The sequence below is a fragment of the Chiloscyllium plagiosum genome, unplaced genomic scaffold (assembly GCF_037043375.1).
Source record: "Chiloscyllium plagiosum isolate Xiang-an unplaced genomic scaffold, Cpla_swu_hap1 HiC_scaffold_42, whole genome shotgun sequence".
NCBI lineage: Eukaryota > Metazoa > Chordata > Chondrichthyes > Orectolobiformes > Hemiscylliidae > Chiloscyllium > Chiloscyllium plagiosum.
The window spans coordinates 45551959-45569265 of NW_028270180.1; the positions used below are offsets into that span (position 1 = coordinate 45551959).

The window sequence follows — 17307 nt, forward strand, 5'->3', positions numbered from 1 at the left end:
TTGAGAAGCTAGAACACACATGGATAAAGACCAGGTACTGGAAAGTGGAGTGAAGATAAACAGATGTCTGATGAAAATTTCGAACACTGTACAGAAAATGCAGAGAATGAAAGCATGGGAACGGTAAAGGCATGGAAACTACTGGCGATCTGTTACAAAGGTCCGCGAATGCTACACTCGTCAAAAGTTTACTGGGGCAGGATGGGGCCATTGTGGCAGGATGGGATAAGAATAGTGGAATGCTCCTACACCAATTAGCAGAGTCAGACTGGGCTGAAAGGTTACTATGGCAGACTGAGATAATAACAATTAGTAAAGTCAGCCTCGTCTACTAACTACCATCATGGCAGGTTGGGACAAGTCGTTACAATAAATACTTAGGACCTGACTTTAAATAATAAATTGATAGTAGAGTCAGCCTGCATGACACGCTTGTAGCAGGATATGATATTAAATATCTAATCAGTAGTTAGTAGAGTCAGCTTGGGAAAGGAAAACATTGTGATAGATGGGGTAGCTAAATATCTAATCATGACAGATTAGTCTGAGATGGAAGATCATTGTAGCACAGGTGGCAGTATAACACCTAATAGTGACAGTCGAATAATATTAAGGAGAATTAGGGAAAAGAAAACAGTGGCAGAAGTAGAACGACAATGGGAACTAACACTATTGGTTTATTGTATAGCTGGAGTGAGGTAATTCTGATTAACACAATTGGGCATTCTGATATGTTAACAAAACATGATTAAAGAAAAGGTATGAAGTGATGGAGTTTAATTCAGATACATGCGAGCTGCTGCATTTTGAGAAAGCAAATCTTAGCAGGACTTATACACTTAATGGTAAGGTCCTAGCGTGTGTTGCTGAACAAAGAGACCTTAGATTGCAGGTTCATAGCTCCTTGAAAGTGGAGTCGCAGGTAGATAGGAGAGAGAAGAAGGCGTTTGGTATGCTTTCCTTTATTGGTCAGAGTATTGAACACAGGAGTTGGGAGGTGATGTTGCTGCTGTACATGGCATTGGTTAGGCCACTGTTGGAATATTGCGTGCAATTCTGGTCTTCTTCCGAGCGGAAAGATGTTGTGGAACTGGAAAGGGTTCAGCAAATATTTACAAGGATGTTGCCAGAATTGGAGGATTTGAGCTATAGGGAGACGCTGAACAGGCTGGGGCTGTTTCCCCAGGACCTTCGGAGGCTGAGGGGTGGCCTGATAGCGGTTTACAAAATTATGAGGGGCATGGTTAGGATAAATGGACAACGTCTTTTCCATGGGTTTGGGGATTCCAGAACTAGAAGGTAAGAGGGTGAGAGGGGTTTAGGATGAGAGGGGAAAGATATAAAAGAGAGCTAAGGAGCAACTTTTTCACGCAGAGGCTAATAGGTGTATGGAATGAGCTGCCAGAGCATGTGGTGAGGCTGGTACAATTGCATCATTTAAAAGGCATTTGGATGGGTATATGAATAGGAAGATATGGAGGGATATGGGCCGGGTGCTGGCAAGTGGTATTAGATTGGGTTGACAGAAGGGTCTGCTTCCATGCTGTACATCTCAGTGACTCTATGACTCTGTGCCACGAGCCCTGAGGTTCGGCGGCATTCAAGAATTTGGTTTCTGAATGTCACGGTTTTTGTTTGCAAATAAAAGATCTCCTCATTGAAAAACTCCCCGCATCTCCTGGTGATTGTCGACATTTTCTCCACGACAACCGCAAATTTGGGTGCAGTAAAATTGTGGTGACTGCAGCTCTGTGGCGCAGTGAGAAGTGTGTTAGATTTCTACAACTTTGGGAACATTGCTATTCAATGCTTGTGGTGTCTGTGAACACCAAAATTGGTGTTAACTTCAGTTTTCAGCTGAATCATTGATTGTTGTGCTGATTCCTCGCCACTCCCTGTCGTCTGGAGTTCTCGTCCGTGCTACTGACCAGAGGCAATTCCTTACCTTCTTGGTTGGGAGTTTTTACGGAATCATATTTTTTGAAACATGATCAGACCAGAATCAGATGCTCACCCGCAAAACCTGCAAATTTCGGTCAGAAACACACTGTCTGTAAACACATTTCCCTACGAATGTTGCACATAAATTTTTGATTGCTTAAATTTATTTATTCCGTTGTGTGGCAGGTTGTTGTGGATGACCTGGGGAAAGACGTTGACGTGTTTGGTCAGCCATGATGATATCAAACGGCGGGTAGGACACGTGTTTGGAATAGCCTTCTCCTGTTCCTCTCTTTCTGTGCTGTTTCTTACAGAGGGTTTTCAACAATAACTTGATGAGGGCAATGTAAATCGACACTACGGAATATCAAGGTCCCCCCCTTTATCCCACTGCTCTCACAGCTGGAATAGACAGATCCTGTTGCAACTTTAGATCAGACAGTGGAGGATTCTCTCAGGCGCTCTGTCATATTGCATGCTCATTCACACAGGTTTTCAACTGCACACATGGAGCGAGCAAACGTGTGGATATTGGGATTCAGGTACAGATTTCTAATCTGCTGGGCTGCAGTTCTGGTCACATGAATTTCTTACATGCTGAGACTTTCTGTGCATTCTTCCTACTTTCCAATTTCAACTGTAATTGAATTTATTCTTGCATACCATTCTTACATCTTCAATATTCATGGAAACTGTGCAACGTGTTCTTGGATGCAGGAATGGTGAAGCTTATTGATTAATGGAAAATGTTTCATGTTACCTATATTAACTTTCAGAAGGAAGTTGTTGAAGTTTAATTGATTCGAATTTTGTGCCGATTGAAGCTGATCGAAGGAAAAGCCCTGCGACAGCGGCAATGTAACACTGTCTGTAAACAACGCAGGAACCGAGGAAACCCATTTTTCAATGTAGTCTATTTTTAACATTTTTGTGTCCCTTTTGTATCCTTTTCGTGAACTTGATGCTTCAATCATCACACGTTCATGTCAGTATCACCTTGTCTGCATTAGCTGTAATTTCAGAACCAGACGGTTCAGGGAAATGAAGCAGAGTGAGTGACTGAGGTACCAGTGGGGCAGCACATCACCACCAAAGATCCCACAGTGTTGTGGTTCAGTGGTTAGCACTGCTGCCTCAACAGGGTCCCAAGTTCGATTCCAGCCTCGGTGGACTGTCTGTGTAGAGTTTGCTCATTCTCCCCGTGACTGCGTGGGGTTCCTCCGGGTGTTCCATTTTCGACCCACAGTCCAAAGTTGTGCAGGTCAGGTATGTTGGCCATTCTAAATTGCCCATCGTGCATTTGTCAGAGGGGAAATGGTTCTGGTTGGGTTACTCTTCGGAAAATTGGTCTGGATCTGTTGGTCCGAAGGGCCTGTTTCCATACTGTAGAGCATCGAATCATCACAGCAGAAGTGGAGTAGTTGAGTTAACGTTCCCAAAGTATGTGTAGGTCACGTGACAGGCTTGCTGTCTGCGGCTCCAGTCGCGCAATTGGTCATCGCCTAGCACTTAAAGGTGCATAAAATGCCAAGGTTGTAAGTTCAATGCTGATCTAAAGATGCTGTTACTGACATTGAACAGGGATTATTGAAGTATTAGACTGAAAGGGAGTTGAAAACAATGCTGAGTAAAGTAGCATTTATTTGAAAACTCCAGTTTCTGACGTGGGGAAAAGTTTTGTCTTCAGGAAAAATGTCAATTATTAAATCTGCAAATTTTCGCCAGTTGAATATACATCTGTGGATAAAGAAACAGAGGTTAAGTTTCAGCTTGATGACCTTCCTCAAACCGCTGACCCAGCACTTGATCACATCCTGGGAAAGTCTGTTTAACTCGTTTCATATCATTCCATTCCTGAGAGCTGCACAGATCATTAAACCAATCGAAATTATTATATTTATCTCTTTGTGGAGTTTGAATGTTGTCAGCAAACCTGGTAAAGGATCTGGACAAGTAGTTTTGCTGTTGGGAGGAACAGGGGGTCAAAATGGAATGAGGTTGAGTCTTGACACAGGATTTTTCAAGCGGAGATAAAAGAGTATTAAATGGACTCACTCCCCTTTCGCTTGAGTATTACCAATTTTCAAGACAATGATAATGATGTTTTACATCGACAGGCCAAATCTTGCTCACTCGAGGCACCACAGTGTTACTGGTCAAGTGAGCGATGGAGATGATGATCCTTGCAGAATCCTGATACAGTGAGAGAATTAATACCACGCTGTCGGTCTCACTTTTCTCATAAACCAGTTAGTCAGCGGACTGAGCTGACAGACTTCCATTTAATATAAAGTTAAACTAAACAGCTCAGTGCATTTACATTAGATAATATTTCATGTAAAATGAGCTTCTGCACCTTCCAACTCCACCAGCTCTTGTTAACATTTTCAGTTGCATGTATTTTGCAATTTCTTTCCTTTGAATATTAACCAATTCGAGACTATTTCCCTTTTGCATCCCCATTCAGGCAGCCCAGAATCCCTGTCGCTGTTTAAGCCACTCCTTGTGTGCCTGCACGCGCTTTTCAAATATTCTGGAATCAGCTGCTAAAATGCTTTTATTTATAAAAATTCATTTCCGCATTCAATAACGCTCAGAATAAAGATTGCCAACTGCAAATATCTTTATCGTGCCCGCGGGGTTGGAAGCTCTAACCTCTAGTTTCCACTCACCTAAACGAGGGAATTTCCCTCGTATGTTACTCTTAGCAACTTCACATCAGCTGGATAGCCTCTCTTTGGACACAACTAAATCTTTCCTGATTTCTCTCGCATTATTCTTTATCTATGCTACATCCAATTAAACCCACTGTATTCTTTTCTAGTGGCTTTATCACCCAGTAAACCTCATTTCCATCGTTTTACCGACATGATATCAAGTGAGCCATGTCATTCCTAACGTCTTTATATTTCAATAAACGCTGCTCGAGTCCTTCATCATGTCTTTATATCCCAGTAAATTTCAACCTGAGAAAGGATGCCGAGTCCAATTCAATGCAAGAAAAACTCACTTCTAAGTTATGCAATCTTATTACCGACCCAGGAAAGGTGGAAGCAATTTCTATTACAGCTGAATGGATTGGTTGCAACAGAATCGGGTCAAAACCCAGTCACATACTTGACTGTTGTTCTTATAGTTATTTGTTCTCTACGTGTGCTGGAGTAACACAGTGAGGGATCAATTGCTATTGCCAGACATACATAAGGGGACGTGTGAAATGCTGAAGTTGTGAGATCAGAGCAGTTTTTATTGACATAGGCCATTCATTGTTCGAATATCAGTCTTAGGAATTAGACAGAGAGCGATTTTGAACGAAATTTGAGCAGGGAAGTTTACCGCATGATGTGACACCAAATTGTGTGGTTACTTTGGTTTTACCTCATTTGTGTGTTTTGCCTCTTTGGGGATTTTGAAGTTATCCCCTCTATACAAAAGTTCCGTGCTTTTGCACCATTATACAAAAGATGCAGTACAATAACACCCAACGCTGTTTCAGTCTACTTGTACAGATATTGACTCCTGGAAACAACACTGTGCACTCTCCTCGAGTCTGGAAAATAATTTGCTGAATCCCCACTCTCATGGCTCTTCTCATTACATCGGCCTCTGTTCTTCACGGAATCCGATTCAGCAGATCTTGTCACTGAGTCATTTCTTTGTATGTGTTCAGATCATGTGAGCAGAATATCACAGTCCATAACCCAGAAGTCAGACCGTACTCAGAGAACCACACTCTGCTCTTGATCATTTCATGAACACCAGTAAGAAATATCTATGTTCTTCAAAAATTACTAACCTGTTTTTCAGAAGCAAGATAAACAGTCCCAGGTTTCTGCTTTTGTTGTCACACGGACCAAGATTGTAAATGTTGGAACCAGTTGAGACTGTCTGCTCTCCCACATCCATTTTCTCCCCAGGAAGTGTTAACTTGATGGTCTGAATTGGATTCTTCTAAAAAGAAGAATATTTTTATCCATTGATTTCTGGTTTATGGGCCACTAGGCTCCCGCTGGGCCTCTGCGTATCGCACTGACGACAGCAGTTTCCAGCCGTCTTCAGCTTTTTTGTAGCAAGTACCTTCGAGGATGACATCAAAAGATGTTCGCTGTGACTGTGTGACACTCTACCAATGGAGACAGCTCGATCAATGGAGGCAGCTCAGTCCGCTGGGCTGGGATAATTTCTGCAGTGTGTCCTGCGGACCAGATACAGTGCACTTTATCATTCAGATCATACCACAGTGAGAGCGCTCGAAAAGGCCAATTGGTCACTCGTACCTGCGTCAGCTCGGGAGTTTCAAAATATGGGTTAAAGCAGAAACTAGAGATTTGATCAGGTTTCAAGTGTTTACGTGAGGCAGGAAGCAGAAAAAGATAGACTGTGAAGCGATTGGGATCTGACTACAGGAGCAGCACAGAGGAGAGCTTTGAAGTATTGAATTCTGATTGATGGGACGATCATGCTTTCACTTGGCCATGCTGCAGTAGAAGATAAAATGTCAATGTCTCTTGGAATTGTGATGTCGCAGGCAAATATCACCGTTACACTGCTGTAACTTCCTTTTTCCAATGTGACGACAGTCTGTATGTAAAATAGCTTAAATATTTAATCCTTTCTCATAAAAAAGTCCATTCCATCTCATTGTTTTGTATTGTCTTCTTTCCACTTTACCTGTTATTGTGCCTGCACTGAAGTTGGTTTGCTCCTTCTGCATGTCTTTTCCAGTCTGGTTGATATGATGCAGTTGTCCTGATCCACCGTCTGACAGAATTTTCCACTTCACTTCAGCCTGCCCTAACTTCGCTATCGGATACCATTCCCGTTGTTTAGGTTTTCGCGCTCGTCTCAGATCCAGCCTGCCCTCACCCAAAATAAATGCAAAACTCAGTCCCACTGTGATCATTGCAATCCGGGAAATCTTCACTCCGAGGTCATTGATTATTCCTAGGAGAAAGTTGGGACTGCAGATGCTGGAGATCAGAGTCGGGAGTGTGGTGCTGGAAAAGCACAGCAGGTCAGTCAGCATCCGAGGAACAGGAGAATCCACGTTTCAGTCATAAGCCCTTCAACAGGAATAATGCTTGTGAGTCGGGAATAGAGATAAATAGTGGGGGTGTTGGGTTGGGGGGAGGTAGCTGGGAAAGCGATAGTTGGATGAAGATGAGGGAGAAGATGATAGTTCAGAAGGAGCAGAGATGGAATGGGTCCAGAGGGCGGTTCCAAGTTTGAGGTTTGGAACTTGGGGGAAGGGAAATGAGGAAACTGTTCAAATTGATACTTATCCTGTGCAGTGACAGAGTCCCAAGGCAGAATATTTGGCGTTCCTCCACCAGGCATTGGGTGGTTGTGGTTTGGTGGTGAACGAGGCCCAGGACCTTTATGTCGTAGACGCAATGGGATGAGGAGTTGAATTGTTCAATCACGGGATGGTGAAATTGGTGGCTGCGAGTGTCCCAGAAATGTTCTCTGAAATGATCTGCAAGGTGTCCTGTCTCCCTGATGCAGAGGAGAGAACACTGGGTGCAACGGATGCAGTAGATGACATTGCAAGCGATATAGGTGAATGTCTAACGGATGTGGAAGGATCCCTCAGGGCCTTGGACGGAGATGAGTGAAGTGGTGTGGGCGCTGGTGTTACCCTTCCTGTGGTGGTAGGGAAAGATTCCAGTCGTGGGGTGTGGGCTTATTCTGGGTTGTAGAACTGACGAGGGTTTCGTGGAGGGAATGGCCTTTTCAGAATGCTGATAGGGGTGAGGAGGGAAGTATATATCTGATGGTGGGGTGTGTTTAGAGATGGCAGAAGTGGTGGAGTCTGATGTGTTTTATGCAGAGGTAGGTGGGGTGAAAGTTGAGGACCAAGGGTTTCTGTCCTTGTTGCAGGAATGGTGGGATTGAAGGGCGGTGGTGAGTGATGTGGATGAGATGCACTGGAGGGCATCGTCAACCACGTGGGAAGGGCATTTGCGATTATGGATGAAGGAGAACAACTGGGACTTTCTGAGGTGGAATTGGTCACCCTGGGAAAAGATGTGGTGGAGGCAGTGGAATTGGGAATAAGGGATGGGAGGAGGTGTAGTATTGATAGTTGTGGGAGTTAGTGGGGTTGCAGTATATGTCTGTCATTAGTGATTCGCTGGAGAAGGTGATGGACAAGTCCATGAAGTGGAGGGAAGTTGCTAAGATGATCCAGGTAAAGTTGAGGTCGAGGTGAAAGATACGGGTAACGTTGTTGAACTGGTCAACCTCCTCGTGGGAGCACGAAGTGGCGCCAATGCATTTATCAATGCGGAGGAACAAGTGGAGAGAGGTGCCAGTGTAACTGTGAAAGATGGACAATTCCCGATATCTGACAAGCGGGCAGGCATAGGTAGGTCACATGCGGGTGCCTATGGCTATCCCTTTGGTTTGGAGGAAGTGGGAGGATTGGACAGAAAAGTTGTTGAGGGTGAGGACCAGTTCAGCCAGGTGGATGAGGGTGTCGATGGAAGGGTACTAGTTGGGATGGGGTGAGATGAAGAAACAGAGGGTTTGGAGACTTTCATCATGTCAGATGGATGTGTACAGGGACTGGATGTCCAAGGTGAAGATTACGCGTTGGGGACCAGGGAAACAAAAGCCTTGGAGGAGATGAATTGCATAGCTGGTATCACAAACGTCGGTGTGAATTTCCTGGACTGGGGAGACAGAAAGATGTTGAGCTAGGAAGAGATGAATCGTGCCAGACAGGCGCAGGCTGAGACAGCAGGTCTTAGGAAGGAGGTAGAATCGGGCAGTGGTAGGTTCATGGACAATCATGTTGTAGGCAGTGGGTGGGAGATTCCCCAGAGGTGATGAGATTGTGATTGTCTGGGAGATGATGGGAGGTGTGTCTGTGATCGGGCGCAGTAGGAAGAGGTATCAGCGAGTTGGCGCCTGTCTTCAGCAGTGTACCTCAGGCCGTCTCATGCCTCATTCCTGATGAAGGGCTTATGCCCGAAAATTCGATTCTCCTGCTTCTCGGATGCTGCCTGACCTGCTGTGCTTCTCCAGCATCACACTGCCGACTCATTCATTATTCCGCTTTCATTTCACACTGCCAGGTGCTTGCAGCCTGTTTGCCTCGAGAAAGCATTGTTCTCATAACCATGCACAACATCTGCTAATCTCAAACAAAAAGAGAAATTGCTGTTAAACCTCAGCAGATCTGGCAGCATCTGGCGATAGGAAGAGGTGTCCTCGAATTGGTATTTGGCTTCAGCGGTGTCGAGGTCAGTGCGCCAGACTACCACTGCGCCCCCTATATTTGCTGGCTTGATGGTGAGGTTGGGATTGGAGCAGGGGGATTGGAGTGCTGCACGTTGTGAGGGTGAGAGATTGAGTTGGGGGAGGGGGTAGACAGGTTGAGGCGGTTAATGTCCCAGTGGCAGTTGGAAATGAAGAGTTCGAGGGCAGGTAATAAGCCAGCGGGGGTTGTCCAGGTTTATGCAGTTTGTTGGAGGTGGGTGAAGGAGTCCTTGGGAGGTGGGCGGGAGTCCTGATTGTGAAAGTAAGCTCGGAGGTGGAGGCAGCAGAAGAACGGTTCGACGTCACGGTGTGTATTAAATTCATTGATGCATGGACGGAGGGGGATGAAGGTGATTCCTTTGCTGAGGACTGATCGTTCGTCCTCAGTGAGGGGAAGGTCCAATCCCAACCTCACCATCAAGCCAGCAGATATGGGGGCGCAGTGGTCGGCTGGCGCACTGACCTCTACACCACTGAAGCCAAATACCAACTCGACGACACCTCTTCCTACTGCCCCCTCGACCATGACCCCACCTCCATCACCAAACCATCATCTCCCAGACCATACAGAACCTCATAACCTCAGGACATCTCCCAAACACATCTTTCAACATCATTGTCCGGGAACACCGCACTGCCCCGGTCTACCTCCTTCCCAAGATCCACATGCCTGACCACCCTGGCCGACCCATTGTCTCAGCATGCTCCTGCCTCACTGAACTCATCTCTACCTGCCTCGAAACTGTCCTATCCCCCCAGTCCAGGAACGCCCCACATACGTTCGAGACACCACCCACGCCCTCCACCTCCTCCAAGACTTCCGTTTCCCCGGCCACCAACGCGTCATCCTCACCATGGATATTCAATCCCTCTACACCTCCTTCCACCATGACCAGGGCCTCCAAGCCCTCCGGTTCTTCTTCTCCTGACGTCTCCAACAGTACCCTTCCACCGACACTCTCATTCGTTTGGCCGAACAGGTCCTCACCCTTAACAATTACTCCTTCGAATCCTCCCATTTCCTCCAGATCATAGGGGTAGCCATGGGCACACGTATTGGCCCCAGCCATGCTTGTCTCTTTATGGGCTATGGAGAACAGTCGATCTTCCGTCATTACACCGGCACCACTCCCCACCTCTTCCTCCGCTCCATCGATGACTGCTTTGGCGCCACCTCCTGCTCCTGTGAGAAGGTTGAGCAATTCATCAACTTCACCAACGCATTCCACCCAGACCATAAATTTACCCGGACCATCTCTGATACCTCCCTCCCCTTCCTGGACCTCTCCATCTCCATTAATGACGACCGACTTGACACTGATATTTTTACAAACCCAACGACTCCCACAGCTACCTAGATTCGAACTCTTCCCATCCTACCTCTTGCAAAAATGCCATCCCGTATTCCCAATTCCTCCGCCTCAGCCGTATCTGCTCCCAGGAGGACCAGTTCCACCACAGAACACACCAGATGGCCTCCTTCTTTTGAGACTGCAATTTCCCTTCCCACGTGGTTAAAGATGCCCTCCAACGCAACTCGTCTGCATCCCGCACCTCCGCCCTCAGACCCCACCCCTCCAACCGTAACAAGGACAGAACGCCCCTGGTGCTCACCTTCCACCGCACCAACCTTCACATAAACCAAATCATTCGCCGACATTTCCGCCACCTCCAAACAGACCCCACCACCAGGGATATATTTCCCTCCCCACCCCGTTCTGCCTTCCGCAAAGACCGTTCACTTCCTGACAACCTGGTCAGGTCCACGCCCCCCTACAACCCACCCTCCCATCCTGGCACCTTGCCCTGCCACCGCAGGAACTGCAAAACCTGCGCCCACACATCCTCCCTCACCTCTATCCAAGGCCCAAAAGGAGTCTTCCACATCCCTCAAAGTTTTACCTGCACATCCACTAATATCATTTATTGTATCCGTTGGTCCCGATGCGGTCTCCTCTACATTGGTGCGACTGGACGCCTCCTAACAGAGCGCTTAGGGAACATCTCCGGGACACCCACACCAATCAACCCACCGCCCTGTGGCCCAAAATTTCAACTCTCCCTCCCACTCTGCCGAGGACATGGAGGTCTTGGGCCTCCTTCACCGCCGCTCCCTCACCACCAGACGCCTGGAGAAAGAACGCCACATCTTCCGCCTCGGAACACTTCAACCCCAGAGCATCAATGTGGACTTCAACAATTTCTTCATTTCCCCTTCCCCCCACCTCACCCCAGTCCCAAACTTCCAGCTCAACACTGCCTACCTGTCTATCTTCTTTTCCACCTACCCACTCCACCCTCCCCGCTCCCCCGACTATCACCTTCATCCTCTCCCCCACTTCCTATTGTACTCTATGCTACTTTCTCCCAATCCCCACCCTCATCTAGCTTATCTCTCCACTCTTCAGGCTCTCTGCTTTTATTCCTGATGAAGGGCTTTTGCCCGAAACGTTGATTTTACTGCTCCCTGGATGCTGCTTGAACTGCTGTGCTCTTCCATCACGAATCCAGTTTCTGATCTATTGGTCCGTTCCTCCACAGATCTGTCAGAAATATTGAACTTGTATTTGTTTGATTTTCAACATCGGCGGATCTTTCGTTTTTTTCTTATTTTCTACCAATATGATTTGGCTTAAGATTATGTTGAATATTTTGAATATGACTGCGATAGAATAGCCAGATTTCAAAAGCCCGCTCCTGCTACTTGGTTCACGTGACCAATGCCTTTCCACTTGGTCACTGCGCCCTACAGCTGCACTGCAGATAAGTTAACAAAATTATAGCATTCTCTCGGTTTGGTAATCAGGAGCGAGATTGTTTGACTTGTTGAAAAAGTAAGGTATACTGATAAAATACAGTATATTAAATGGGGAACCATAAGGGAAAGAGAGAACAGTGAAAGATAGTGTTCTGGCAAAATTTAAATGTCATTGCTCAAGATTCAGAAAATGCTAGCATTCACAAACATACCACAATGTGGAATGTAACTTTCAGGACAAGCAAAACAAGCAGATTGCAAAATCTTAGTCTGAAAGTTTTGCAGCATCAGTTTTAGGTTTAATGATTGCACGCATGGGTTTCAGTGTGTAATGATCTCATAAACTGTAGAAGGAAATCCTTGCCTTCGAGCATACGTGCGGAATGTTCGCTGATTCATCCCAGTAATGGCAAGACTGTCCTCTGCAAGCATATGAGTACAATTATTCAATGCTCCATGGAGTTTCAAATAAGAGGTGAAGGGAATGTCTCCATTCACAAATTAATCATTCAGTAGAACTCAATACAAGGACACATGAAGTGATAACCAAGGTGGGCAAGAACACGGAAATATGATACACAATAGCTACGACAATTTCTATGTGCAAAGTGTCGATTTCACACCCACGGTGGCTTTTTGTAATGATATTTACTGTCCAGAACCAGTCTGCACTGGAATGACTCGAGCCGTACTGTGATGTATTTGAACTTCAGTTACCTTTAGAAATAGCTGACACTCACTCAGATCATGGAGATTTAGAGAAATCATATTTAAAGCAAATAGTTCATCTTGTAACTGTGAAATCTTTAGGTCATCCTCAGTGGGAGCATTGTGTATAATCCTTGTCCTTATTCCCCAACAAAGACATGTGAAGAGGTTAGGAAGGGCACAGACGCTGCTTACTGATTAGCAAGATATTGGGAAGCCCAGTGACGGGATGTACTGAGATATAAAAACATCAGAAAGGAAAGAAATGATTTCATCCGCATTATGGACAGAATGACGGAGTTTATTCACGACATGTGGAAATGCTGGACCAGAAACACTCAAGTTTAAAAGTAAACAAAAGAGGATTTTCTCATAACGTGTGGTTTGAAGTGACTAAATCGGGGAAATTCCGTCTTTTAAGTGTATCAACAACTTTAGTTGGAGCTTCAAAACCATTAGTGAATGATTAAGAAAAGATTGGATGAGAGTTTCTTCCACTCAATAAAGTTACTGAATTCCTGAATGACTTTCTGGAAATAAAACGTAAATTTATGATTTCATAGTGTTTTAAAAAACACACGAACAAACATACAAGGAGGGAATTTACCATTGAAAGAAAGGAAAAGTGTGGATGTGGATTAATTTCGATTTGGTTGTTTTCAGACACAAAGACACTTCATGAACACGTTCAGCTGAATAAAATTGAGTATAAAAAGTTCCTGGATTTGAAAGATAAAGCGTATTATTCAAGGTGAAGCATTCTAAATGGGGCTGATGTCGTAAAATAACTGCAGACAGAAGTTGCATCCTCATGAGTGGCAATTGAATCGTCATTTGGAGACGCCACACCTAAAGGATTTGACCACATTAACATGACGTTAGGTGCATTTCACGCTTTCTGATATCCACCACCAAGTCTACTCTGTCTTTTTTGTATTTTTAACCCTCTGTGCTGCTCTGCAGCACACCATTCCAGCTGAAAGATGCTCATACTAAAAGTGAATACAATATTCAGACGGTCCTATGCGATCAGTCTATTTTTTTTATTATTACACTGGCCATTGCGAGTTTGCAACAAACTACATAACGGGAAAACAGATCAACATCTATTTTCCCGGAATTTAACGCAGTGCACATGGGAAACTTTATCCGTCTGCTGAAAAATCACCTTCGGCTCTCCCTCCACACATGTCTCTTCACGTTTTAAGTATTTGCAGTATGTTTGTTGATCAAGGTGTCATTATCCTGAAAAGGTCGTTTCTCAATCCACATAAACTGGTACTTTCCCATAAACGTGACATTGCTCAATATCACCTTCTACCCGTACCGCTCAACACGTCAACTTGAAACTGCTCCATGTGAGGCTCAAACTTAAAACTTCGGCAGAGCGCAGCCCACTACACTGGCACAGAGATACCGTGCACTGGTCACCTGCAGCACTGGAGCAACACATTAATGCTTACCTCCACATTCCTAGTTGTACATTAGCGGTTGGGAAACCGAGTTTCTCTGATTCCATGGCTGGTCACTGCGATTATACGATCATCCTCACCAGTGGTTCTGACCCCGTGTGAGGCAAGTGGTGAGCTACTCATTGCAAAGATGTAAAAATGTGCAACTTCAACTTTTGCCTTCACTAATCCATGAGCCTTTTATTTTGTTTTTCATCTGTAGAAATTTTAAAACCTTCATCTTGAACAGACTCAATAACAGATCTCCATTGTGTCTCTGGCATCAAATTCCAAAATGTAAGCCCCTTCTGAATTCTTCCACCGCAGTCCACTGTTTGGGAAGTTTTCCTGTTCAGGGGAATGCACTTGCCAGTGTGTGAACTGCTGCTCCCAGCATTCGCTCTGGCACTGCACTCATTTTCCTTCTGACACTTGCTCACTGCGTTGCTGTGATCATACAGTGATTTGGTGTCACACAGCCAGGGAAATGATACAGATCAAGGTTTTTGCATTGTTGAATTCAATTGTCAGTTTAGCCTTATTTAGGATTTCAAATTTGCCTGTCCTGTACACAAGTGCATGTCAAAAATATCTGAGTGGAAGAAAGGTGTTCTGAATAATGACATTGAGCACTATGCGCTCTCCTCCAGTCTGGAAAACAATTCCTCACAGACAACTTTACACCTCCTGATGTCACGGGCTCTTCAGTCCGTTGGCTTCAAATCTTCACAGATTTCAACAGACCTTGTTACATCGTCATTTCTTCATTTTTGTTCAGATCACTGTGAGCAGAGTGTCACAGTGGGAGTCTCTTCGCCCCACAACTCAGAGGTAAGACGATACTATTGGAACCGTCCTGTACTATTTATCATTTCACCAATATGGAGAAATATCTGCTGCTCAGCATAATTTACGCAATTCACTTATTCATAAGGTCAAATGTGCCCGGAATTTACGCGACGAGGTGGCTGAGAGGTTAAGGCGATGGATTGCTAATCCATTGTGTTCTGCACGCGTGGGTTCGAATCCCACTCTCGTCGCTGTTATCAGCGATTTTAAATTTTGCTATCTTTGGATGATCACAGCTGTCCAATGGTCTGTTTATATGCATCGACGCTATAATAAAATCTCAAAGAATAATTTGAGTCTGTTGCCTAAACTGCATTGAAATGTAGATTGAATTGGGACAATGAACAGGAACGCGATTGTCTTTTCCAAGTCAAGTTGCTGTGAACTTTTATCGTATGAAAGAGATCCAGGAGAACCAAATAACGAGAGATGCGAAGTGCATGTTGATGCATGCGATTCTTAATGAGCGTTTTGTCAGATGAAATTTGTAGCAGTTGGGTAGAAGTGATTCACCTTGGTAAAAAGAGCACAGAGAGACAGCACGAAACAATGGAGGTATTTCAAAAGTGGCAGGGGCTGGGTGCAGGGGCACCCGAGAACTGGCTGTAAATGCACAATAGAGAATTACCGATGTGGGTGCCGTGCATGGGCACGGACAGACTGACACACTGGTCTTATCCTTTCCCCCTTGCTCTCGCCATTGATGAATGCTGGACATAAGACACATATAAACACAAGATGTGGGAAGCAAACTCCTTCTCGTTATGCACACACTTGATGCATCATATTGAACTATGAACAACTGGAGAAGTCAGCAAGTTAACTGCAGGGACTGAATCGAAACTGTGTATCAACTGTGTACTGCAGATTTATGCAGCTTAAACATGAAAACTGATTTGAAATGTCTTTATACGCATGTCATTAACAGACGGTTCGTTCTAATACCCGTGTGGCTGAATGAAGTAGACACCACATTTCAAGGTGGATGACAACATTACCAGTTTTGTTCAGAAATTGAGATCTATTTGATCATTTTACACAGTAACAAACTTTAATTTAAATAATACAAACCAAATTCCCTAACGTGAAATAAAAGAGTGATTCCATTAAAAACATTGTCCTTGCTAAGTAGCAGTTACTCAACATGAAAAATAGAATGTGATTTCTAGTGAGCAGATGTCAATTAGCACGAGTATCTTACTTCGGATTGACTGCAATGTGCACATGCAAAATAAGTTTTAAGAGAGAAGTCCTTTGGAAATAATGAGTCGGTGGTGATTAAAAGTAAGATTAGGTTCTCATGATGTGGATATTGCACCAATGGCTCCAATGGTGGAAATGGTCAGTGGGCAGTATTTCCATGATGGTATAGAGGTGTGTGATCTGCCAGGAATGGGAGCTCCCACCTCATCTGGACCAGCGTCTGTTGACATGGACCAGGGAATATTTTGACATCAGTCTGGGAGTTCCAAGCACACCTGGAGAAGCTTTTATTGACATGACGCCGCAGAGAGCACTGGGACATCAGACTGGTAGATCCAACTTCAACTGGACCGCTTCTATTGACACGGAGCAGGGAGCATTGAGACATCAGACTGGGAGCTACAACGTCAACGAGAGCCAGGGATGGGAGCTCCCATTTCATCTGGAGCAGCGTCTGTTGACATGGACCAGGGAGCATTGTGACATCAGTCTGGAGTTCGAACCTCACCTGGAGCAGCTTCTATTGACATGAAGCAGCAGGGAGCATTGGGACATCAAACTGCGAGATCCAACCTCATTTGGAGCAGCTTCAGTTGACATGGAGCAGGGCACTTTTCGAGATCAGTCTGGGAGCTCCACTCTCACCTTGAGCTGCTTTTAATGACATGACGCAGCAGGGAACATTGGGACATCAGACTGGTAGAGCCAACAGCAACTGGACGTTTTCTATTTACATGGAGCAGGGAGCATTGGGATATCAGACCGGGAGCTGCAACTTCAACTAGAGTAGCTTGTATTGACATGGAGCAGCAAGGAACATTGGAACGTCAGGTTGGGATCTCCAACCTCTCTTGGAGCAGCTTGTGTTTGCATGGAAGAGGAGAGAGTATTGGGACATTAGGCCGGAGGAAAGGGTATTCAACTATTTTAATCTGAAGTAAAATAGGATTCAACACCTCAGGTGTTAACTGATTTATGAAGATTCTGTCATGGGAAAATAATTAATTCATTAGATATTAAAGACAATTCCTGCAAATATTCAACTCAGGAAAACGCATTGGTACAGAAAGAATTGGGAGTGATGTTTCAAGTCTTTGACTTTTCTTTTCTGGCCGACTCTGCACTAGATTACAT

General features: G+C 44.9%; 1 non-coding gene across 1 annotated transcript; it reads left to right on the forward strand.

The window, feature by feature from the left end:
- The first annotated feature begins 15079 nt into the window (after nt 1–15079).
- trnas-gcu (transfer RNA serine (anticodon GCU)) lies at nt 15080–15161 on the forward strand. Its single transcript has one exon. It is a non-coding gene; the product is annotated as a tRNA-Ser (tRNA).
- The last annotated feature ends 2146 nt before the right edge of the window (nt 15162–17307 follow it).